Source organism: Protopterus annectens, chromosome 3.part0 (assembly GCF_019279795.1).
Source record: "Protopterus annectens isolate FY-2018-M chromosome 3.part0, PAN1.0, whole genome shotgun sequence".
In the NCBI taxonomy this organism is placed as follows: Eukaryota; Metazoa; Chordata; order Ceratodontiformes; family Protopteridae; genus Protopterus; species Protopterus annectens.
The window spans coordinates 1,187,544,965-1,187,570,578 of NC_056731.1; positions in this window are offsets into that span (position 1 = coordinate 1,187,544,965).

Below are 25,614 nucleotides of genomic sequence, written 5' to 3' on the forward strand. Positions count from 1 at the left end.
ACACACACACACACACACACACACACACACACACACACACACACACACACACACACACATACCCTGTAACAACAGTACTATGCAAAGCGTAACACAACCCTACTCAGGGTCTGTCTGTAGTTCCTGATCCCCCTACAAATATGTGGCCGCCCTGAGTGTGCAGGTTCTCCTGTAAGAGGTATTGCTACTTGCTGTCTATAACACTGATGCCCACACAAAGGAAGGATGTCCATCACACAGGAAATGTAAAGGGATCACACCCACATGCTGTAGGGATTTATAGTGGGTGGTTGCCATGAGAGTGGTAATTGGAAGTAGTACACATGTGTAATTATATATATATGGCTATCTGGATAAGTACATGTACATATATTTCCACCATATGTCCTGGACTTGGAGTGCAGCCCTACCCCAGCCCCTATAGTCCCAAAGTTATAGTGCAAGGGGATGTCAGGTATGTATAGCAGGTATATTACTTGACTATTGCTACTGTCATTGGGATTGTCTTCACAGACATGGTGTTTGTGGAAGGTGACATCTGCTTATAACATGTGTGCCATTGGCTTCTGACAGACAGACTAAGGAAATCATTATAAAGTACCGCCACTAGCATGTAATACCCCTGTGGAGTACAGCAGAGATATTGGCCAATATATGTGGAACTTTAGACACACTCTGTACAGCCCAGAGGTTTACACATAATCCCTTAGTGCACAACATGTGTAGCAGGCCTGACAATATGGATGTAGACAGCCATGTAGATGGGTATAAGACATAACGACTGGTATACATTTGCCACCATAGGTTTTGGATTCACACACTCCTGTCTGGCTTGACACATACTGATTGCTGGTACAGGGGTGCCATAGACACATACTACCCACTAGATTTTGACATACATCTGTACAGCATCCCACTGCTCTGTCTGACATGCATGACTTTTAAGGGAGGCCCAACAGCAGTACAGCTGGCAAGTATCTGCACATGACATCTCACAGGGTAAGTACACTAGGCTGCTAGGCATGTAACAATGGGGGAATACACATGTACCTGCATATATAGCAGGCTCAACAGCCATGTCACAGCACAGGGTAAGATACACCTGTGTGAAAGTGCATAACCACAACCAATATGAACACAGCCATAGCCACATATGGTAAGCTAGCATATTATTACAGTATATGGACTATCTGTTCTACACCATCCTCATATGTGCCACTCAAAGAATGACCTTACATATACTGGGCAGCTACACAGTTTGGTCTGATGGCTGTCTGTGGTATGAGATGTGTGTGTATGGCCCTACAAACATGTACGGCAAAAGGGTACCATACAGTGGGGCAGCATGTAACATCAGATAGAAGGGGAGCTGCTAGATCAATGACATCTACCACAGTCTGTACACAGGCTAATGTACATATTAACAATACACACACTGCCAGCATTCACAATCACTACACAGACCTCAGTACTGTAAAAACATCCACAGAATGTCCAGGTTATGTCATGCTATATAACCCCTACTGTACATGATGTGTAGCAATCTGATATATCACTGGCTTGTTATCAGATATGATGACACTATTTATGGTGTACAACACATATGCACCACTTCACGCACAACATATGTACAAAGGTTGACAGAGGTGTGGATGACAGCACATACACAGGGCCAGTATAGACATGTTGTTGTGATAACCTCATACATTTACCATTGTAATGGGGTTTGTTGCAACGTATGTCCTATGAGGGATTTGAAGTCAGTAACTGTCATGGCCTACAGACTGCAATCCTCACACTACCTTCTGCATTCCACAGATAGATGCACTGTGGCTAACACATGAAACCAAAGGCACAACACTGCCCAGTCTGCAGAAGACCCTGCAGATGGGGATTCCTCATATACATGGAACTGACATGGCAGGTATTGCAACATGTATGACAGGCATATCCAGACAAACACTGTTAAACCAACATTACTCCAAATGCAGTATAGCAACACTTACAGTCTGTAGTCAGGTCAGGCACATCCCCCTCCTGTTCATTGCCCTCTTTCCACAGTGTATGTTGTTAGAGGTAAATCCCCAATCCATCTGAGATGCTGTTTGCCAAACAGCAGATCTAGTTCCTGCTGACAGTGACTGAAAAGGGCCGACACCACCATGATGTTCCTAGGTATTGGAGTGTGTTTCCATGCATTTGGTGGGAATATTACCACAGCTGTTCCACATTCAATCAGCTACAGCAGGGCTGTAATTCGTGCAGAGGCCATCAGCTGATCATGAGCATCACTTAAATTGCACATGCTGCTGCCTAAGCAAAGCAGGTGTGGGCCTCCACATCCACAAGAGAGGGGTTGGGGGAGGCAGACAGCGGCAAATACATGTCAGGGAGAGGTGGGAGAGTAAAACTGAAGCATGCTTGTGTCACACACCTACCAGCACAGGGTATCAAACCCACGACAACTATGTAGTGCTATCACAGTTCAATGCAGTTATTGAATGCACCACATGGGTTACCTGCTTTGGAGCACTCAGAACATATATGTGAGGTGAGTGACATCTGCAATAGGGATATGGTAGAAATACAGTAGGTGACGTATATGTGCCTGTCTGCAGGAACAGGTGCTAATGTCAACACAGGCACACTCACACAGGGACGCACACACATTGACACACTTGGCAGGGCCAGGAGTGCAGCTCCTCACTAGTGGGATTGCCACAACACATCAATGTGCAAGTATTACATGCACCACACGGGTCATACGGAGGTCGTATGGGAAAAGAGTATGAGGAGGTGTCAGACATCAGACAGCATGCCTCAGTATGCCCTTGGGGGTTGTAGTGAGTGTGGATGTGGACATACGCACCATACAACACACACAAACACACAGGGTACAAGTTCTGACATGCATGGCTGCATGTCTGCATGGGTGTGTGGTAGTCAACTGTGCCAGCAGGCTGTACAAGGGTAGGCGATATGTATACCTTGGCATCAGGCCACATGACAATGGTCTGCATTGTGGCTCAGGCCTGTAGTCTCTGCACTTAGCCACACAGGTGGGTATTGCATCCCCCATCCAGTCACCTGGGTGACTATTGGGTGTGGCCAATGCTGTGCATCACTTGCTATGTATGTGTTCCTTTGTCCATGACATGAATGGTGTCTGGGATGTGCACACCTCCCACATGCATGTACAGTGACATGTGCTACTGTACCTGGGGTGTCTGGCCATGTTGTGAACACAGATTATCATCAGATGTGCCAGTCTTGTCCACCTGTGACAGGAACTGGTAATGGGCAGTAGGTGTACCCTGCACCTACATTGATAGCATGCTAATAGCATTCCCTGATGTCAGTGTCATCTGTCCATACAGGGCATGTTGTCAGGCATGGTATATCTGTTGTGAGTCATGTGAAGGCATCATAGGTGGTGCAGGTGTCCATTGGGGAACATGGTGGAGGTGCACTGTCTGCATGTACGTGCATATTGGATAGATGGGCAGGGTGACATTCCCTATGTAGCCCACTGCTATCAATGCATAGTTACTATCAGTGGCCAATATGCAGTGTATTACCCACATATTGGCTGTTGCCTAGACATGTGTGTGCATATGACACATGGGTTGAGTGTGTGCTCTGGGTAATAGTGGGGTTGCTAACTGTGATTGGCTGGCCTTGATGTCACATGTATGGGTATGGCTTTGCACCCCAGCCTTTCAGCTAATTTACATGTGTTATCCCTGTATGGTTGACATTGTGATATAAAGTAGGGCCACCCTAAAAGAAATAAGCAAAACCCCCTGCACAGTTGTCACCCACTCGCCTCTACACAGGATACGAGTTACAAACACACACATCTGTCATGTCTGGGAGGTGAACCCCTACCAAACTAGTTTATTACACTACAGCAATACTAGTTATAGTACACACCACAGACATTACTGAAGTCTGACTTCCCCAAAGGTGTATTTCACATTGAATGATAGCAGGATTACCAAAGAAGTCCATTTCAACTGTACTGTGAGTGACTAGCCTAAAATGCATTGCTCCCTATACAGGCAGTGAGACACACACAAAACATCCACCACTGACATGTGTGGATATTGAACCCCTGACCAGGGTCTATATCACACTACAGCATAGAGCAGTTATAGGTCACACCACATGGATTACTACATAAGTTTATCCACAAAGTTGTATTTCACAATGAATGACATCAGCAGGATTGCCAAAGTAGGGCATTTGAAATGTACTGTGAGTAGGTAGCCTATAATGCATTGCTCCATACACAGACATTGGAACACACACGAAGCATCCAGAACTGCCATGGAACTCTACCACAGTTCTAAATCACACTACACGGTTACAGGATGCACTACAGAGATTACTGAGCTACGACCTTCCCAGAGGTGTATTTCTAGGTGGGTGACATCAGCAGCCTTGCTAAAGTTGAGTATATGAATTCTAAGGAATGTGAGTACCCTAAAAAGCATTGCTTTCTACTCAGTCAAAGACAGACGGATTCAGACACACAGTTGCCAAGTCCAGGGTTAGAACATCTACCTAACTACATTATCACACTACAGCAGTACACAGTTACAGGACACGCTATAGAGATTACTGGGCTACACCCTTCCCAGAGGTGTATGTCTAGGTGAGTGACATCAGCAGCCTTGCCAAAGTTGAGTATATGAATTGTACGGAGTGTGAGTAGCCTAAAAAGCATTGCTCTCTACTCAGTCAGATTTACACACAGTTGCCAAATCTGGGGTTAGAACACCTACCTCACTAGGTTTATCACACTACAGCAATATGCAGTTATAGGGTGCACTACAGAGATTACTGGGTTATGACTTTCCCAGAGGTGTATTTCTAGGTGAATGACATCAGCAGCCTTACCAAAGTTGAGTATATGATTTGTAGGGCATGTGAGTAGCCTAAAAAGCATTGTTCTCCACACAGTCAGACACACACACACATGTTCACACACAAACTTGCTTGGTTTGGGGTTAGAACATCTACCTAGCTACTTTATCACACTACAGTAGTATGCAGTTACAGGACACTCTACGGAGATTCTTGGATTAAGATTTTCCCAGAGGTGTATTTCTAGGTGAGTGACATCAGTAGCCTTGCCAAAGTTGAGTATATGAATTGTACGGAGTGTGAGTAGCCTAAAAAGCATTTTTCTCAACACACTCAGAGACAGACAGACAAACACACACTATTGCCAATTCTGGGGTTAGAACTACTACTTAACTAGTTTATCACTACAGCAGTACATAGTTATGGGACGCACCATGGAGATTACTGAGCTACAGCTCTCCCAAAGGTGTATTTCATATTGGATGACCTCGGCAGGCTTGTCATAATACTGCTATGGGGAGGGTGGTGTGTGCATGGGCCATAACCCATTCATGTAGGGGTTGACATGCCACATGTGGGCATATGTCACAGGTACATGTATACAGCTACTAGATGACTACTTCCTTATACAGTCATGTTACACAGCTGACACATGCACCACATAGTTTGTCATACTGACAGATACTGGTGGCTAGTATCTGCAGTGAGTGAAATCTGCACCTCATGTGTTTGGGGCCCTTTGGCTGTGTGCTGGGTGGGACAGGCCCAGATGGGTCGTTGTCACAGTCACCCTCTTCCACACATCTATGTCCCCCTACCTTTGGCTTATTATAGTGTGTTGTCCTTACATATGTGTCTGTATTCCTATCCACTGTGTGTGAAAGGCAGGAGTGGTGCATACTGACATGTGCCTGCACTAAGAATTGCGACTGCCAGATATGTCTAGTCCACTGGTGTTTGCAGACATGGCCTTCATGTGTTTAAGTGTGTGAGCATGCCCAGTATGACCTTTCAGTATGTTGTTGACTGACATTGCCTTCATTCCTCTAAGTGTGTGAGCATGTCTAGTATGGCCATCTGTATTGCATGTGTGGATCAAGTCCAGGTAGTTTGTACTGCGGTGCTGACCTTTGTGTTGTACACAGACAGGTAGCATGCTGTGTCTGCAGGGTATCCATCAGTCATTTGGCATTGACTGTTGCTACATTTCTGCGTAGCGGGGGGCACACCTGACTGTTACTATAAGTGTACATAGGATAGGAGGCACACCTGACACTTGTACACATTTGCTAGCACTGTACTGGTATGTCAGGTACTCCATTTCAGTCTGTACTCTTACCTATCATGCTGGCTAGAGGCATACCAGTGTACTACAGATCTTAGCTTTAATTACCTACATATTAGTTTCTGACTTCCTAGCCTTCACAACTTACATCCAACTGCCTGGCCTGCTGTATCTGTCTGTGTAGGCCTGGGAGAGGGATTACCCATAGGGCTCATTCAGAGGCCATAGTACAGCATTTGTTTGTGTTTGACTACACCTGTCCTGCTGGCTGAGACTGTTGTTGGGTATATGAACCTTCTTGACTGGCATGTGTGGGTCTTATGGACACACATGTCACTCAGCCCATTTCCTGCAGTGGGTTTTGTCACCCTATGTAGTACTGGCTACTATGGCGACTCCAGTAAGTGTTACAAATGTCATGGTGCCACTATGGGTGTCTATTGTCTGCTGCCATAACATTCGGCCACCCAATTCCCTTGCATGCTCACATCCATACCATAGCTACAGGTAACAACACATTCTACTCCATTTGGCAGTTTGTTGGTTGATTGACTTACCTTGAGGGTGTGCCAGACTTGAGGATGGTGCTGGAGGGATGCCTATGTCGGATGCACATAGTACACTCTCTATACATGGTTGAGCACAGGTAGTGGCATGTTTGGCATCCCTTTTAGTGTCTGTGTGAGTCAGAGAAAGGTGTCATTCCCTGGGTCCCTACTGTATCAGTGCATATGCTATGTGTTGCCTCTTTGCCAAGGTCAGGGCATACTGGGCACACCTCCTTCTGCCTACTGGAGCAGGCTCAGGTTATTCCTCCTCTGAGTCACTCTGTGCATGTACAGGCCTTGGCATTGGTGGGGGGCTGTGTGGCCCTGCCCCATGCTGTTCCTGCTGCAGTTGTTTCCACAGGATCATATTGTTTAGCATAGCACATACCATAACAATTTGGGTACATGTAGCTGGTGAATACTGCAAGGCTCCACTGGATGTGTCCAGACACCGGAACCATGACCTGTGCATCCCAAACACATGCTTTATTATATGTCTGTCCTGTTCGTGTGCCTCATTATGGCATTGTTGTTCAGGTGTGTGTGCATTTCTGATGGTTGTCATCAGCCACGGCTCCAGTGGGTACCCAGCATTCCCCACTAGGTGACCTAGGGGATGTCCACATTGGCAAATCTGTGGTACAGCTGCGTCAGATGCCATATGTGTGAATTGTCATAGCTTCCAGGGCAGCCAGAACACACATTCATTATAATGCCCTGGGCATCACATACGACCTGGCAGTTGATGGAGGGGATGCCCCTGCAGTTGATGTAGGCCCTACTCTGCTCACCGGGTGGTGCTTTCATGCATATGTGCATGCAGTCTATAGCACCCACTACCCCAGGGTATTCTGATATTTGGTGGAAGAAATGCATATTGCTGGTCAACACCTCACGTGTGTTGAGGAAATATACCTGCTCACTGGCATGTGCTGACATGGCATCGAGGAACTGGTGGAATACTCTGGATGCTGATGCCTGTAAGATCCCCATGATATCCCCAGTTGTGCTTTGGGAGGTACCTGTGGCTAATATACCTAGGGCTACACATACCTTGGTATCCACTGGGATGGGTTCTCCTCGGCCAGTTTCGTGTGTCAGGTGTGGCCAGCACAGCTCAGCAATTTGCTGTAGGAGGTCTCTGTCCACCCTATAGCGCTCCACTATCTCCAGCTCATATAGCCCCTGGTTGGTTAGCCTGGGTCTGTACACTCTTCTCCCTCTCCTCACTGTGGGTTGTTCAGCAGCATTCACATGTTCACCACCCACAGTCTCTTGCACATGTTGTTCTATGTTGCTTGCTGCAGCCCTTCTCATTTTGTAGGTTTGTTTGTTAAAATTCCCTCCTTGAATACACCAGAGGTGTAGAGTGTGGAAAAACTAGAGGGGAAGGTGTTTGCTTAGTTTATAGTAGTGTTCTGGGCTGGGCTGGTCTGCTGTCTGTGTAATTGTTTATAGTCTAGCTGGAAGAATTTCCATTTTCAGAGTTCAATTCTCAATTAACAAGTAGTGACAAAAGAATTGATTGGATTTATATGGCTAGCATTGGCTGATTCTGATACATTTCACCTGCCAGCTAAGCTAGTTCTCCTTGATTGCCTTCCTTTTTTTGCTGTTTTTACCTGAGAGACCTTCCTTTTCTTACTTTGGACAAGTTTAAACTGCTTTATTATACCTTTTTTTTTGCATGTACATTAGTTGTCCATTGCCTTACTTGGATATAAGGAAGTTTCTTTGCTCACCAGTGGGAGTGGGGAGCCTTGAGCAGCCTATCTGTCCCTGAAGGAGTGACCTCAGCACAAGAGCTTGTAGTAATTGGTCGTTTTGGACCATTTCCAGCTCTTTTGAAGTTCTCTGTTTAAAATCCACCCCTGAGCATTTTTTTCTGGCTATACTACTCAGAAACAGCTCCTTGTGGTCCTGCAGAGTGGTGCTAGCAGCAGAGAACTGAGAAAAGTGACTACTTTCCTGATCTATGTATTTCTTTGCTGTTTTTACCTGAGAGACCTTCCTTTTCTTACTTTGAACAAGTTTAAACTGCTTTATTACCTGTTTTTTGCATTGTACATTATCTGCACTTAAAGTTACATTTGGTCGAAAGTTTGTTGTTAAATGTAACTGTTGAGGCTACCCACTAAAGTGAGCTAGCCTGTGTAAGTGATTTATTACTGTTTTTCCTGCATTTCTGTGTACTTTCTAACCTAAAAAACAAAAAAAAAAAAAATATATATCCTTGTTTTCCCGCCTTTCTCGACTAGTTTAGACCAGTATACAGGCTTTGCTGTATTCTGGACTGTGGTGTAGTTCCTGTGTTGTCCATTACCTTACTTGGATAGAAGGAAGTTTCTTTGCTCACCAGAGCCTTGAGCAGCCTATCTGTCCCTGAAGGAGTGACCTCAGCACAAGAGCTTGTAGTAATTGGTCATTTTGGACCATTTCCAGCTTTTTTTGAAGTTCCCAGTTTAAAATCCACGTTTGCGTGGCTTTGCGCAATTGTGCAAATAGCACAGCACCGGTTAAACAGGCTTAAACTATTCCTGACTCCGCCAAGTCTGCACTTCAATTTTTCCCTTAAGAAAGCTCTACTTTCAACAAAATCAGTCTATTTGCTTTATCATAAGCCTAGCACTTGCTCCTAAAACCTTTCTTTTAAGTGAAGCAGCCTTAAACTAACATAAGCACTACATCCACCTACAACCCGTGCTAATACCCACTTTCCTTCAAAGTCCTCTCTCTGACCCAGTCACACATCACCCACTTATACTATTCTGGCATGTCGAGTGGTATATTACCGACGTCCTCTCCAGTTCAGCTGGTTAATCTGGGAATCCTGAGACAATGTTACAATGGTCTCATGTACACAGACAACCCTCTCCTCCTCCCAACAAACACAAACACATGTGAGAGATGCAACTATATAGCCAAACTGGAGACTGAACTCTCTCAACACAGGACTAGCAAGACCAGACAGGAGGAGAAGGTAACCACACACACAACAAACCCAGTCTCACATAAACCAACCACAACTGCAAACCAAACACATAATAACACAAAGACATACTCGGAGGCTCTAATAAAAAACTTACCGAAACAACAGAGGCTCCCAAAGCAGACATCCAAAATAACACCACCTCAAAACTCTGCACATGCAACACATAGTACACAAAGTCAGTGTGCCAAACAATCACAGCCCTTAAGGTGAAACACTATGCCTGATACATTAGTAATAGGTGACTCTATAGTCAGACACACTGACGTCCTGCTTACCAGGCTGAACAAAGAGAGGGTAACGGTGAGCTGCCTGTCAGGAGCTAGGATCCGCCACATAACACAAGCACTCAGGTCACTCCAAAGCAAGTACAAATATGACTCCATCATTGTCCATGCTGGTGTGAATGACCTGAGACGCACTCCTGGACTACATGAAAAGAGACATAGAGGAGCTCTCTGATTATGTAGCCCAGGCCGGTATGACCCTGACCCTGAGCAGCATCTTGCCCTCACCAAGAATGATGCCACAATACAAAGACAAGACGATCAGCTTTAATAATTGGCTCAATTACTTGTGTCATTCTAGGGGGATCCAACGTCTGTCTGCTTGGGATGACATGCTGGACAAGCCACGCTGCTTCGCAAGGGACGGCTTGCACCTGTCACCACTGGGCTTCCGGATATTGACTAAGGCTCTTGCCACCCCCATAGTGCCTTTTTTAGGCAAGGCTCAAAAGACAAACTCACCACCTTAGAAAACAATAAAGGAAAAAAAACTAACGGTAATGCTGCTCAACACCAAAAGTCTAAATCTCAAGATGCAGGCTCTCGAAGCACTCCTCAGTATGGAGAGCATCGATGTCTGTGCAGTAACTGACAAGTTTATTCAATCTCTTTCAGACAGCATTCCCTTTTTGGTCTTTGTCACTTCTAGTTGTGGGACATAAATTAACTTTCTTGATGGATTACTTTATCAATCAACAGCAACACTGGTCAGCTAGTTTCCAATGTTTATCGTAAGGAAACATATAGAAACAATTTCTTAGATTTCTGCAGCCAATACCCCTTTTTATGAAAAGGAATGTACTTAGGGTTCAGTTCATCAGATTGTCACGTATCATCTCTGAGGACAGCACTTTTCAGCTTGAAAGTAGTTTTCTTTCACATCTGTTTGCAAAACGTCACTACACGGAGCAATTGATTTTTGATGTTTTTGCTGAGGTAGCATCTCAAAGACACAGCAAGCACAAACCAATTCTAAAATTTGGTTTTGTTCCCAAATCTAACATTAATAATGAAGCCAACATAGACAGACAATGTAGCTTTCCCTACCTATTTGCAGGGACATGTACTCCACCAAAAATATACATAAAAACTGGATTATTATTAGGGCTAACAATGAGTTAAATAAAGTGTTTGGTTATGATCCTTGTTTTTCTTACAAAAGGACCAAGACACTAAAAATGTCATTTGAAAAAGACACATCACATTTTTATGATAATCCTACTTTATCTACAATCTCTAATGGCATTTTTTTTGTTCTAGATGGGTTGTTTGCCCACATATTTACACTGACACTTTTTTCAATTTTCAACACTGTAATTTAACTGTAACATTCTACAAGCATTATGATTGCCACTCAATGTTTGTTGTTTATGTTGGTATTTGCCATTCATGTAAGTCTTTTTATGTGGGAAAGACTATCAGGAAGCTTTCAGATCGTGTTAAGGAGCATCTGTCAGCTATTAGAAAAGGTGACCATAGTAATGCATTAGGCAGACACAGTACTGTTTGTTCAAACTTCACTGGTTTCAAATTTTTTATTTTGGAACAGGTTGAGCAATTTTTTGGTGACTGTGAAACCTTGCTGGAACTCAAAGAGTTATGTTAGCAACTGTTATTGAATGCTGAAACCACTCCCGGTCTTAATGATAACTTGAATTTAAAATGTGCTCTGCAGTGGTTAGCTTAACCACCACACCACGCCCACAAAGTAGCATCATTAGTTACTGTAACAACAGTTGAACATATTCTGTTTAATGATTGGTTTATTTATAGCTTTGATAGTTACCATTAGTTTCTAAGTAATTGCTGTTTCTCCTGCTTCGTGCACAGTATTTATCTTTGATTATGTACATTTATATTTAGTTCAGAAGAAATGACTTATATCAATAAAAGCATGAAAGCGCTTACCAACAGTTCGGACTCAGTGTTTTATTCCATATTTTTTTTTTCACCAGTAAAAGAAGTTTATTAGTTTATATATGTATATATATATATATATATATATATATATATATATATATATATATATATATATATATATGTTTATAAATTGTATATGTGTACATATGTACACATATGCATACCTATATGTGGGGTACATTCAGACATCAGGTCCACAATCTCACAACACCTTCCTGCACAGCTGCACTGTTTTGCCTTGCTACAGCAAAGGCAGGTGACACATATGGACACAGCCTGACATTAGGGGAGTATATGTAGGACTAGATTGTAGGTAATCCTATTACACGCCTATATCATTCCTGCATGCTACATTACAGATTAACCTGAGTATCCTGCAAGGGGTGGGCTGTGGATCCCACATGTCCATCATAATGGCATTACTTCCACCACCAGCTATTGGCCATGTGCTATACATACTTCCCATTACACAACACACACTATGATGGCTTACATCCTGTCAGTCAGTGCTCATCTGCACAGTTGACGGTTATGGCCCGCTACCCACAGGAACAGATACTATTGTCCATAGCAGTTGTGCAGTTGAACATCATTACAACACCTGATGGCACATATAAATTATTCAACATCTATCCCATTATTATGGACCAAGTACTACATTCAGTTACATGCATATATACTTCACATACCTGTTGTGGGAATGATGTCTATTCTGGATAGTTTGCTGGATGTAGTTATATATTTTTTTTTGCTGTGGCTTTGGCTTTCGCTTCCACTTTCACTCTCACTCTCTCTCTCTCTCTCTCTCTCTCAGTCTCTGTCTAGTCAATGGATTGAGCTGCTTTGAATAGATTGCAGCATGGATTTTGTAGGTGATGCACATGATCAGGTGATGGCCGCTGCACCAATCAGTGTCCTCCACTTGCTACCTGCATGCTGCTTGCTGTGTAGTACTTCCAATTGCCACTGTCATGGCAACCACCTACTATAAATCCCTACATCATGTGGGTGTGGTCCCTTTACCTTTCCTGTGTGATGGGCATCCTTCCTGTGTGTGGGCATCACTGTTACAGACAGGATGTATCAATAACTCTTACAACAGAACCTGCACACTCAGGCCAGCTACATATTTGTAGGAGGTTCCAGAACTACAGGCAGAGTGTGAGTAGAGTTGTTGTATGCATTGTATAGCACTGGTGTTGCAGGGTTTGTGTGTACATACTAGTTTAACTTGGAATGCAGTCTGTCTGCATAGCTTGCAGCTGTGGGCCTATCCTCTTGATGGCCAGAGGTGTGCCTATTATGTTTTGTCTATCCACCACACATGTCTTGTGTCAGAGATTTATCTGGCAGTGTGTGTGTTGAGTGATATCAGTACATGGCTGCATCCATGTCTGTTTCTAACATTTTATTCCTGACTAAGGGCATGTGCATAGGTTCATAGGTTCATACTAGGCTATCTGCCCTAGGGCATTTATAAGCCTAGCCAGAGTGTGTTTGGCTTGCGCCACCCATTTTAAATTAATTTTGCTATGCCCTTTTTCAAGGTTAGTATACTGTGCCTCTGTCTAACAGTGACACAGAAGTGATACCCGGGGTAAACCTATGATCTCCCATCCACTCATCAAGATTCCGCTTGAAGAGAGTCAATGAGGGACTCTGCCTAACCTGGACTGGGATTTTATTCCAGAGTGAAGGGAGCCTCTGGGTTATGAATCTGTCCCTCCAGCATGTCCTATTTATTTCAGTGCTGAGGTTCAAGTCTCTCGAGCGTAGCTCGATCGGATTTGGATTTTCTGAGGTGCAGCATGTCCATTAATTCGGGTTGGACATGGCTTTATACATCAGGCACAGATCGCCTCTGAGCAGGCGGTATGCCACTGAGTAGAGCTGGAGTTTCTTTAACCGGCAGCATATGGCATCTGTTTGAGCCCTTTGATCCTCTTGGTGAGGTACTTTTGGGGTCTTTCCAGTTGCTGCAGGTGTCTGGTAAGGTACATCCCAAAAGGGGCATTGTACTCAATTATGGGCCTGATGAGGGATCAGTAAAGAGGCACAATGACCTCCCCTGATCTAGATGTGAATCCCTTCATGATTAGGTGGGCTATATAAAATGTTTTTCTAACCACTTTGGCCACGTGGTTGTCAAATGAGAGATTGCTATCAACTTAGGTTCCCAGGTCCCTAATTACTTCTTCTGTACTTAATGGATTACCACCTATGTGGTAATTTGTGGGTACTTTGTTTTTGCCAAAGGGGATGACTATACACTTTTTGGCGTTTAGCTTGAGGCCATGGCTGTGGCACCAGTTGTCTGTTTCTATGAGGCCCTTTTGGAGGATGCTTGTGTCGGCTGGAGAGTCGATTATGGCGCCCAGTTTGCAGTCATCTGCAAACTTGGTTAGCCACATTCCTTGCTTGTTGGCCTGTACCTCCGAGAAATATATACCGAACAAGAGAGGTCCCAGGACTGAGCTTTGTGGGACGCCACTTGTAACTGGTTTGGAGTCTGACATGGCTCCAGCAATTCTAATCATGTGGGTTCTGTCCTTGAGCCAGTTTGCAACCCATCTAGTGACATAGGGGTTTATATTTAAGCTGGTGAGCTTATCTATAATGCCCGAGTGGGGTATTGTATCGAAGGCTTTTGCGAGGTCCAGGTAGGCTGTGTGGACCACTTTCCCCTCATCAATGGCCTTGGTGACTGTTTCAAAGAAATCGACCATTTTTAAGAGGCAGGATCTGCACTTAACAAAGCCGAACTGGGTAAGATCCAGTGTCTGTAGGTCCCCAATATCTATAATTATGAGGTCCATGATGATCCTTTCCATAGCTTTGCAGACCAAGCTAGTCAGGCTTATGGAGCGATAGTTTCTAGGATCCGTTGAGGCACCACCTTTGTGGAGAGGGACCACTGTTGCTGTACGCCACTCTTTGGGTACATATCCTGCTGTAAGGCTGAGATTGAACAGTAATTTTATGTTTGGGTTTAGCTCTTCTTGGAGTTCATGTAGGACGCAGCCCGGGACACCGTCTGGTCCCATTGATGCAGTGTTTTTTACTTTGGAGAGGGCGGCTCTTACCTGAGCATCTGAGATGTCAGGGGGGCAGCACTCTGCTGGAATAGATATTTGCCCTTTTGGTGGGGAGGGGGGGAGAAGTTTGCGCTGAACCTGTCAGCTAGGATGTTGACAATGTCTGTGGGTTTGGTGTATTTTTTGTCATTTTGGACTAATTCTGAGCATATCTGGGAATTCTCACCCAGGTTCCTAACATAACTAAAGAAAGCCTTGTGATTATCCTTAGTGTCCTGTGCAATTTTTCTCTCGAAGCTGGCCTTAGATGATTTTATGAGTGCCCGTAGTTTTTTGCTAATACTGATCAGAGATGCCTTCCCTTTTTGGGATTTTGCTCTATCATGTAGTAGCTTCCTCCTTCTATTGTATAGTTTGTTTATAGCTGGGGTCCACCAGACTGGATGTCTGCCTTTGGAGGATTGGGTCTTGGTTTTATTTGGGATTGCATGATCCATGCATTCCTGAAGGTGTTCATAGAATGCATTTATAAAGGATTCTGTGGTCTGGGCCATATTTTCCACAGGCCCGGGGGCTTTGAAGGATTCCACCTCAGTTTTGAGGAGTGTGAAATTTGCTTTAGAGATGTTTTTCACTGTGGGTTTCTGGGCAAGGGGTGGGGTCGGGATGTGAATATCCAGTGAGATTAGTTTATGGTCTGATCTTACCAGTGAGGGATACACTTCTGGTCTGGAGCATAGAGTCCCCATGTTGGTGATGATCAGGTCCAGTATGTTTTCCCCTCTTGTGGAAGTGGTAACAAGTTGTTCCATAGCATTTGAGTTTATAAATTCTAGGAACCTTTGGGCTAGGGTGTTGGAGCTAGAGTAATGCTCCCAGTCTATGTTTGGGTAGTTGAAGTCGCCCAATATAATGGTGTTTGGAGAGACCTTCATATTTTCCAGTGTTCTCAGGAAGGCTGAGTGGGGTTCCTAGGTTTGGGAGGGTGGTCTGTAGCAGGCTATAAACTGGAAGGCAGTTTTACCCACTGTTAGTTGCACATGGATAGTCTCTGATGCTTCGTGCTGTGCCACCAACCTGGAGGTGTGGGTATCTTTGACAAATATTGATACTCACCCTCCTTTTGTGGTTCGGTCCAAGTTTTGGGGCCGAAAAGCATGGTATGAGGTATAACGTGGTAGTACTGTGGTGCTCTCGGGAGCCTTGAACCAGGTTTCTGTTACTGCACAGATATCGATGTTCTCCATGCTAAGGAGAGTTTCGAGTGCATGTTGCAGACTATCCTGTACCACCAGCGACTTGCTTAGTGTATGACAACAGTTTTCCACATATGGGCCTGTGTTTCAGCCTCTGTCCTCCACCTATATACCAGGCTTTGCACATATGACTTGCTGTCAGGGGTTGTTCTGTAGTAGGCTGTGAGTATGTCATGCTGCCATTTCTGCCATCAATCCACTGCTGTTGTGTCCCCCACACATACGGTGGGGTTGGGGCCATATATGTGTGGACTTCACCTGCGCAATACATGTATGCCCTTATGCAATCCAGAGGCCAGTGTATGTAACAGTAGTATATGGCCCTGTATTATTGAGTCTGGGGGGGTGCACCATAACTAACCTAGGCTGTTACAACATGTGGGGGTACCAGGGGCAAGCTGCCTTAATCTGGATGTACATTACCATACAATCCTGCTTGGGTAAATGCAGGCCTACTGCCTCCAGCCATACAGAATGTTCTGTTTGTCAGTGTGCTTGTGATGATGTCAGTTATGCCTTGCTATGTAACAGTTACATCCCATTGTGTCAACTGAGGTCTTAAACCCCTAGGGATTGTGTACAGAGTGTAGATAGACGCTGCTGAACTAGACATCTGCATTACGTACTGTTGATTGCTTGGTATCCTGTGGCCCAGTCTGTCTTTACTGTTGTACTACTTGAAGGCCTCAGCCTGGACAGCAACATTTGTAAACCTTTCCAGACTGCTGTATTAGTATAACTGTTTCACAGTTGCATTACTCTGTTTATATGGATGTCAGTGTCTAAACAGTTATATGACATGGCATATACAACTGCAAGAGTACACAAATAATTTATTTTATTTATTTTATTTTTTTATTTTACATTTGTTGACCGGGCTAGTCTAGCTGGATATATGTCCATTTTCAGTAGAGGCCCGGGGAGAAAAGCTCCACACATAACATAATAATGACAGACAGACATATTGTTAATAAAGACATACAATAAAAATAGAAATATAAATCAATTTGTTAATAAAATCAACATACATTAAGGAACTCAAACAGTTTAAAATCATACATAATGTTCGGTCAGTTTCAAAGCATTTTACCTAGTACATAAAGGTTATGCTATAAGGCATTTGCCATATAGATAACAGTTGAAGCTCAGAAGGGTAGAGAAGTAGAACGAGAATGTAAGATGAATAATAGGGAAGAGGCAGGGGTCAGGAAGAGAGAGAGGAAAGAAGGAAGACAGTCAGGAGGAGGTGGGAGAGATGGGAGAAGTAGGTCAGAGCATAGTGGGACAGCAAGGGAAAAGAAACAGGGTAGATGCTAATTATTAAGCAAAAGAAGGGTTAAAGGTAAAGAGAGGGTGGGAAGAGGGAAGTTAGCCTGCAGTACTACAAGAACAAAGCCAGTGGTTTTGGAAGTACAGTTTGATATGTTGTTTGAAGAGAGGTAAGGATGAGATTAGGGTTAACTCCTTGGGCAGCAAATTCCATGCTTTTCCTACAGTATTGGTGAAAAGAGAGTCACCAGCTATGTTGTGGGCCTTTATGGGTTTGGTCATAGGTTTACAAGAGGAACGAAGAGAGGTGAGATTGTTATAAGAGAGTAAAAGTTGTGATAGTATAGGGGTGTTGGTAGGTTGGTACAGTAATTTGTGGGCAATAGTAAGTTGTGAGATAATAAGATAGTTTTGTAGTTCCAGCCAGCCTGTTTCAAATTGAGGCAGTGATTGGTTCTAAAAGGGTTACCAGTGGCGAAGCGGGCAATGTTATTGTAGCAAGTTGCTAGTTTGTTTAGGTTAGTTATCTTGAGGTTGGTGAAGATAGGAGAGGCGTAAAAGAGAGTAGATATGAGATGGGAGTGAGCAATAGTAGCTCTAGTAGATGGGGTGAGAAATGGTTTAATACGGTATAATGATCCAATTTTTCTGTTAACTGATTTGATGGTGTTGTTGATGTGTTGGTCAAAAGAGAGATTGTTATCAATGGTTATTCCTAGTAGTTTAGTTGTGGAGTCAGGAGAGATGACAGTGTTGTTGTTTGAGGAGATGGTGAAGTATAGTGGAGAGGTACGAGTAGTGGGGTGAAGAGGAGAAGTTTGTTTTTTTTAGCATTGAGAAGTAGGTATTGTCTAGTGAACCATGTTTCTACTGTGTTGAACATAGTTTGAGTTAGTGAGATTAGATCTGAAGAGGAGGATGCTGAACAAATGATAGTGGAGTCATCTGCGTATTGAATGCAGGTAGCTTGAGGAATTACAGAGTGGAGATCATTAATATAGAGGGAGAAGAGGAGAGGACCAAGAATGGAGCCCTGAGGGACTCCAATAGCAATGGGCAGTAAGGAGGAGATGTAGTTTTCCCAACGAACAGCTTGTTGTCTGTTACTGAGGTATGACGTAAACCATTTGATGGCAAGGTTATCAAATGAGAGGGATTCAAGAATGCTAATTAAAGAAGAGTGGTTGACCATGTCAAAAGCTTTAGAAAGGTCAATGAATAAGACAGAAGAGAATAGATTATTGTTGCGATTGCTGTTAATGGTATCTACAAAGGAAAGGGGGGCAGTGGTGGTGCTATGGTGAGGTCTAAAGCCATGTTGACAGTTAGCTATAATATTGTGAAGAGAGAGGTACTGTACAAGTTGCTGATGAATACATTTCTCCATCATTTTTGCTAAAGGAGAAAGAAGAGCAATAGGTCTGAAGTTAGAATAGTCAATAGAGTTACCATCTTTGTGTAGTGGGATTATATGAGAGATTTTCCAGATATGAGGGATGGTTCCCTCTTGGATGGTCCTATTTATGAGTATAGAAATTGGGTAAGCAATTTCTTTGGCTGCCTTTTGCAGAAAAAGGGAAGGGAGCTTGTCGGCAGAGGGGGTACAAGGTTTCAGTTTGAGAATAAGTTTATAGATGAAAGAGGTAGAGATGGGTTGTAGAGAGAAGTTGTAGGAAGAGTTTACTTCATTATTAGGAGGATAGAAGTTATTAGTGTTTAATTGTCTAGCGAGAGATTGAATAGTTTCAGTAAAGAATGAGTTAAAAGCATTTGCAGTTTGGAGAGGGGTGTCTGGGTCAGCATTTAGTGGAGAGGGAGTTTTGGCTGTTCCTGGTGAAAGGAGTCTATTGATTGAGGACCAAAATTGTTTGGGTTTATTTAAGTTGGTTTCTTGTAGGTCGCAGTAGAACTTTCTTTTGTCGGTGAGTATTGCTTTTTTGGTAAGATTTCTAAGTTTGCGAAAGTGAAGAAAATCAGAGCTGATTCTATGGGATCTCCATTTGTTCCAGACCTTATTTTTAGAGAGGATTAGTTTTTTAGTTTAATTTGAGTGCCAAGGGGCTGTATTAGATTTTATTCTAATAGTACGCTCAGGAGCATGTTTGTCCAAAATAGAAAGGAAAGTAGAATTAAAGAATAATACTGCTTCATTAAGTGGAAGAGTCTTTAAGGGGTTCCAGTTACAAGCCCTGAGTTCGTTTTGAAATAGGTCGATTTTAAAGTGTTTAGTAAAACGTATTTGTCTTATATTAGGGAGGTGAAGATAATCAGTCTTCTCTCTTGTAATGTAAGTTAAGCAATGATCACTGAGGTCATCAGGCATAGTCCCAACTTTATATGTGATGTTAACTTTGTTTATGAGAATCCAGTCTAAAATAGTCTGTTTCCTACTTGATCTGTTAAGCCTTGTTGTAGAGGTAATGGTTTGGGTAAAACCATTTAGGTTAATTTGAGAGGTGGGATTGTCAGTATTAATAGTATTCCAGTCGATATTTAAGTCACCAAGAATTATAGTTTCTTGGGGGTAGTTGATGGAAACCCAACTGAGAAAGTCTTCTACAATTGGTATGTTGTTTCCAGGAGGTATGTATATGCAGATGATGTAAAGGGCTTTCTTAGCATTAAGTTGAAGTTTAGTGATGATGGCTTCTACCTTACTATCTTGGGTTGGACAGGCTGAAAGGGTAGAGATATTAAGATGATTCTTAAACAGTATTGCTACTCCACCACCCTTTCGTTTAGTACGGTCAAGCCTAAGTATATTATAGCCTTGTGGTATAATCTCAGTATCTTTAGTGGCTGGCTTTAGCCAGGTTTCAGAGAGACAGAGAATGTCAAAGCAGTGAATATCTAGGAGGGTGTGTAGGTAGGGTACTTTGTTCTTTACGCTTCGTATGTTAAGATGTCCTATGAGGAGGGTATTATTGGTGAAAGGTTTAGATGCTTGCGAAGAAGGATACGCGGGGCCAGGGTTGGGGTGAATGTCACCATCTTGTAAGGTAGGATCATCAGGCTTAGATGTGATTTTGAATCTGAAAAGGGTTAGAGGTCTTATTTTTCTATCTGAGGGTAGGGTGTAGGTGAGGTGAGAGTACCTATGGTATTTGGGTAGGTGGTAACTAGGGGTGGAATTGGCATTAGAGAATGAAGTGTGAGAAGTGTAAGAGGAAGATGTATGTGTGTGTGAGTGTTTTGGCTGAAAAAGGAGTGGGTACTCGGTGAAGGTAAGGAGGTAGGTAGAGTAAAGAGTAGTTGAGAGTAGAATTGAGAGTAATAGTGTGGATAAGTTGAGACTCATATTTATGAGTATGTAAGTTAGAGGTGGTTAAAGGGAAGAGGTAAAAGATTAGGGGTAGTCAGGAGGAAGTATATGTGTATAATACAAAGAAAGATAATATTCAGGTGAAAGAGGAGGTAAGGCTATAGAAGGAAATATAAGGTAGAAGGAGGGGAGAAATAAGTGGAGAGATATAGAAGGAGTGGTAATAGAGGTAGAAGAGAGCTGGTAAGAATAGGATAGGAGGGTATGTAAAAGAGGAAAGTGGGAGGAGGATGTGGGGTGTGTGGAGGGGAGTAGTTTGGCGGGAAAGAGGAGGATAGGATGACAGGGTAAGGGGTGGGACTAGAGAAGTATAAGTATAGGACCCCTGGGGGTGGGTGGGAATTGGGGTAGGGAGGGGCGGAGTGAGCCAGAGGCGAACAGAGCAGGAAGCGCCAGAGGAGGAGAAAAGTGCGGAAGACAATCAGTAAAGAGTGAGAATTCAGAGGGTAAGTTTAACTAGTTTATCAGAGATGTGAGGATAGGGAAGGTAAGTGGAGGAGAGGAGGAAGGGCAGTGAGAGGAGCAGAGAAGAGGAGTTAGAGGGTAGAATGCAAAGGAGAAAGACAGAGGGGGAAGGGAGAGACTTCAGAAAGGGAGTAGAGAAAGGCTGAGTAAAGGAAAGGAAGGCTGAGAGTTCCAGAAAGTAGAGAGGGAGAGAGCAGAGGACTGGAGGTAGAGGGCTAAATCAGGGGAGATAACGAAGGAGGGGGAAAGGTAGAGGGAACAGTAAGATGTAGAGGAGGACCACCAAGTGGTCAGACAGACTGGATAAGTTGAGACTCCAAGGGGAGAATCAGGGAGGGAGCTAAAGAGGTTCAGGAAGGACTGAAACAGCAGAGAAGGGGTAGAGGGTATGGAGAAAACTAGGAGTGTAAGCAGTAAGGTAGAGGGGGTAGTGGCTGCTGGCTAGTCTGGCAGGGAAGCGTACTGTGACCTGGTAGTAGCAACTTATTAATAGTGCAGAATTACAACAGTACACATACTTTCTTGGAAGCTTGTGGTAGAAGGACTCAAGGAACAGAAGGTGTTATAGTTGCAGGTTAATAATTTGTTGGAGTCGGTTCTTGGTCAGAGAGTTCAGGAGGGTATTTTTCAGCAGGTTAGTGCAGGGTGGGCAGGGGCCCAAGCTGTAAAACAAAACATGGAAGGAAGAGATATTTAAGCAGTAGTAAGGCAACAGGTATATTAACAGGCAAGTGTCAGGCATTTAGAAGTTATTTGAAACAAATTAAATGGAAGGTGCAGTAAGATAAGTTAACAAAACAGTAGGTAGACAATGTCAGGCAGTCATGTAGTTATTATATACAATAGTAATGCAAACAGCAGTAAGTGAACATAAATACAATAGCTCATACTCTTATGGCAACAGGCAGGGACAATGGAGCACAGTTTGCTCACACAGAGTGGTAAGTTAGTACACAGTTTAGAGAGCATGCGTAGCTGACTAGTGAGGCTTCAAACAGACACTGCAGTCTTTCCCATGTATAAAAACCTGTGTGTGTTGTTATATCCTTTGACCTCTCCGTGGGTATATGTTGCAGGCAATGATTGTCATTTGTATGGGTGGCTCATACAGTGTCCAGCTGGTAAGGTGGTAACTGTAGGCATAGTGGCTGTTCCATATTGTGTGCACCTTTTACATATGTATCTTACTATACATATCTCTGTGTGTGTATGTGTAGTTACATATATATATGTGTATATACATATCTGTATCTGCATATATGTGTCTGTGTATATGTATCCTAGGGGTGTTGATAGCTTCCACACTGTACATTCCCTATGGGAGCTGGACGTACTGCATGATATGTTACTGATACCAGCCTGACATCATACAGGTGTGATAGAGTACTGTTAACATCTTGTGCCCGTGTCATGTCAGGTCCTAGTTATGGGATCTGCAACAGTTGGTAGTGTATAGCAGGGCAGACGTGTTTGGCTGTGGGGGGGATACCTATTTGTACAAGATGTATGTTGTTTGGGGCCTCTCAACCCCATTAACGGTGCATGTGGACATATATGTTTTTCTTATGTTTCCATTTTTATCTACAGATGTATGTCCGTATATAACTATATATATATAGATAATATATATATATATATATATATATATATATATATATATATATATATATATATATATATCTGCTTACATATATATAAATTGCTATATATATATATATATATATATATATATATATATATATATATATATATATATATATATCAATATATATATCAATATATATATATATATATATATATATATATATATATCAATATCTAATATATCAATATCTCTGATCAATACTAGCAAAAACTACGATCACTCATAAAATCATCCAAGGCCAACTTTGAGAGAAAATCGCTAATGACACAAAAGACGATCATAAGGCCTTCTTTAGCTATGTTAGAAACCTAGGTGGAAACTCCCAGATATGCTCAGAATTAGTCCAAAATGATAAAAATCACTGAACCCACAGACATTGCCAACATACTGGCAGACAGGTTCAGTGCAAATTTCTCCCTCTCCCCCAAAAGGAGAAATATCTATCCCACCAGAGTCTAGCCTCCCAAACATCTCAGATGCCCAGGTGAGAGCTGCTCTCTCTAAAGCAAAAAACACAGCATCAATGGGACCAGATGGTGTCCCCGGCTGTGTGCTACACAAACTCAATGAGGAACTAAACCCACACATAAGGCTGCTGTTTAATCTTAGCCTTACTACAGGATACATACCCAAAGAATGGCGTACGGCAACTTTGGTCCCACTCCACAAAGGCGGTGCTTCTACGGACCCTGGAAATTACCGTCCCATAAGCTTGACGAGCCTTGTCTGCAAAGCTATGGAGAGGATCATAATGGAACTCATAAATAAAGACATTGGGGACCTACAGACACTGGATTCTACCCAATTTGGCTTTGTCAAGGGCAGATCCTGCCTCTTGAACTTGGTCGACTTTTTCGAAACAGTCACTAAGGCCATTGATGAGGGTAAGGCAGTTCACACAGCCTACCTTGACCTAGCAAAAGTGTTTGACACAATACCCCACTCGGGCATCATAGAAAAGCTCACCAGCTTAGATGTAAATCCATATGTCACAAGATGGGTTGCAAACTGGCTCAAGGACAGAACACACAGGGTTAGAGTTGCTGGTGCCATGTCAGACTCTAAGCCGGTCACAAGCGTTGTCCCACAGGGCTCAGTCCTGGGCCCCCTCTTGTTTGGCATTTATTTTTCTGAAGTGCAGGCAAACATAGGGGGATTGTGGCTGACAAAATTTGCAGATGACTGCAAACTGGGCACCATAATTGACACTCCATCAGACACAGACATCCTCCAGAGAGGTCTCATAGAAATGGATAACTGGTGCCAGAGCCATGGCCTTAAGCTAAATGCCAAAAAATGTATAGTCATACCCTTTGGGAAAAACAAGGTAACCCCTAATTACCACATAGGTGGTAATCCATTAAACACGGAAGAAGTTATCAGGGACCTGGGGACCCAAGTTGACAGTAACCTCTCTTTTGACACTCACATTGCCAAAGTGGTTAGGAAGACCTTCTACATTGCCCACCTGATCATGAAGGGATTCACATCCAGATCAGGAGAGGTCATTGTACCCCTGTACTCTTCACTTATCAGACCAATGATTGAGTACAACGCCCCATTCGGAATGTACCTTACCCGACACCTGCAGCAGTTGGAAAGACCCCAAATGTTCCTCACCTAAAGGATAAAGGGGCTCAAACATATGTCATACAATGCCTGACTGAAAAAACTCCAGCTGTATTCAGTCGCATACCGTCTGCTCAGAGGGGATCTGTGCCTGACATACAAGGCCATGTCCAACCCGGAATTAATGGACATGCTCCACCTCAAAAAATCCAAATCCACCAGAGCCACGAGAGCAAGAGACTTAAACCTCAACACGGATATAAATAGGATGTGCTGGAGGGACAGATTCATCACCCAGAGACTCCCTACACTGTGGAACAGAATCCCAGTCCATGTGAGGCAGAGCCCCTCACTGACTCTGTTCAAGAGAAATCTTGACGAGTGGATGGGAGATCGTAGGTTTACCCTGGGAATCATCTCTGTATCACTGCTGGACAGAGGCACAGAAAACTAATGGGTATAGTATTCTCATCCTAAGGGGTGGTGAAAGCCACACACACTCTGGCTAGGCTTATAAATGCCCTAGGGCAGATAGCCTAGTATGAACCTATGAACCTATATATATATATATATATATATATATATATTTATTTATAGATGTAGACATATATATCTATAGATGTATGCATGTGTATGTATATATGTTTATATTTATATATATATATATATATATATATATATATATATATATATATATATATATATATGGATTCACTTCATAACACTGAAAACTCAAAACACTGAAAATGAGAAGACTTCACAATATAGAAGACCAAAACACTGAAACTTCAAAACACTGAAACTCAAAACACTGAAACTCAAAACACTAAAAACACATATCATACATATACTGAGTTTAAATAACATAAATCACAGCACTTTCCACCAAGTGTAAGCAGGGGGGCTACTGTAGTGAAGTGCAGTCTTGGAGTTAATATATATAAGTAACAGGGGGCGTGTGGGGGGGTGAAGAGAGGCTTTCCCCCCTGCTTACACTTGGTGGAAAGTGCTATGATTTATGTTTAAATTCAGTATATGTATGATATGTGTTTTCAATGTTTTGAGTTTTCAAGATTTTGAAGTTTCAGTGTTTTGGTTTCAGTGTTTTGAGTTTCAGTGTTTTGAGCTTTCAGTGTTATGAAGTGAATCTGTATA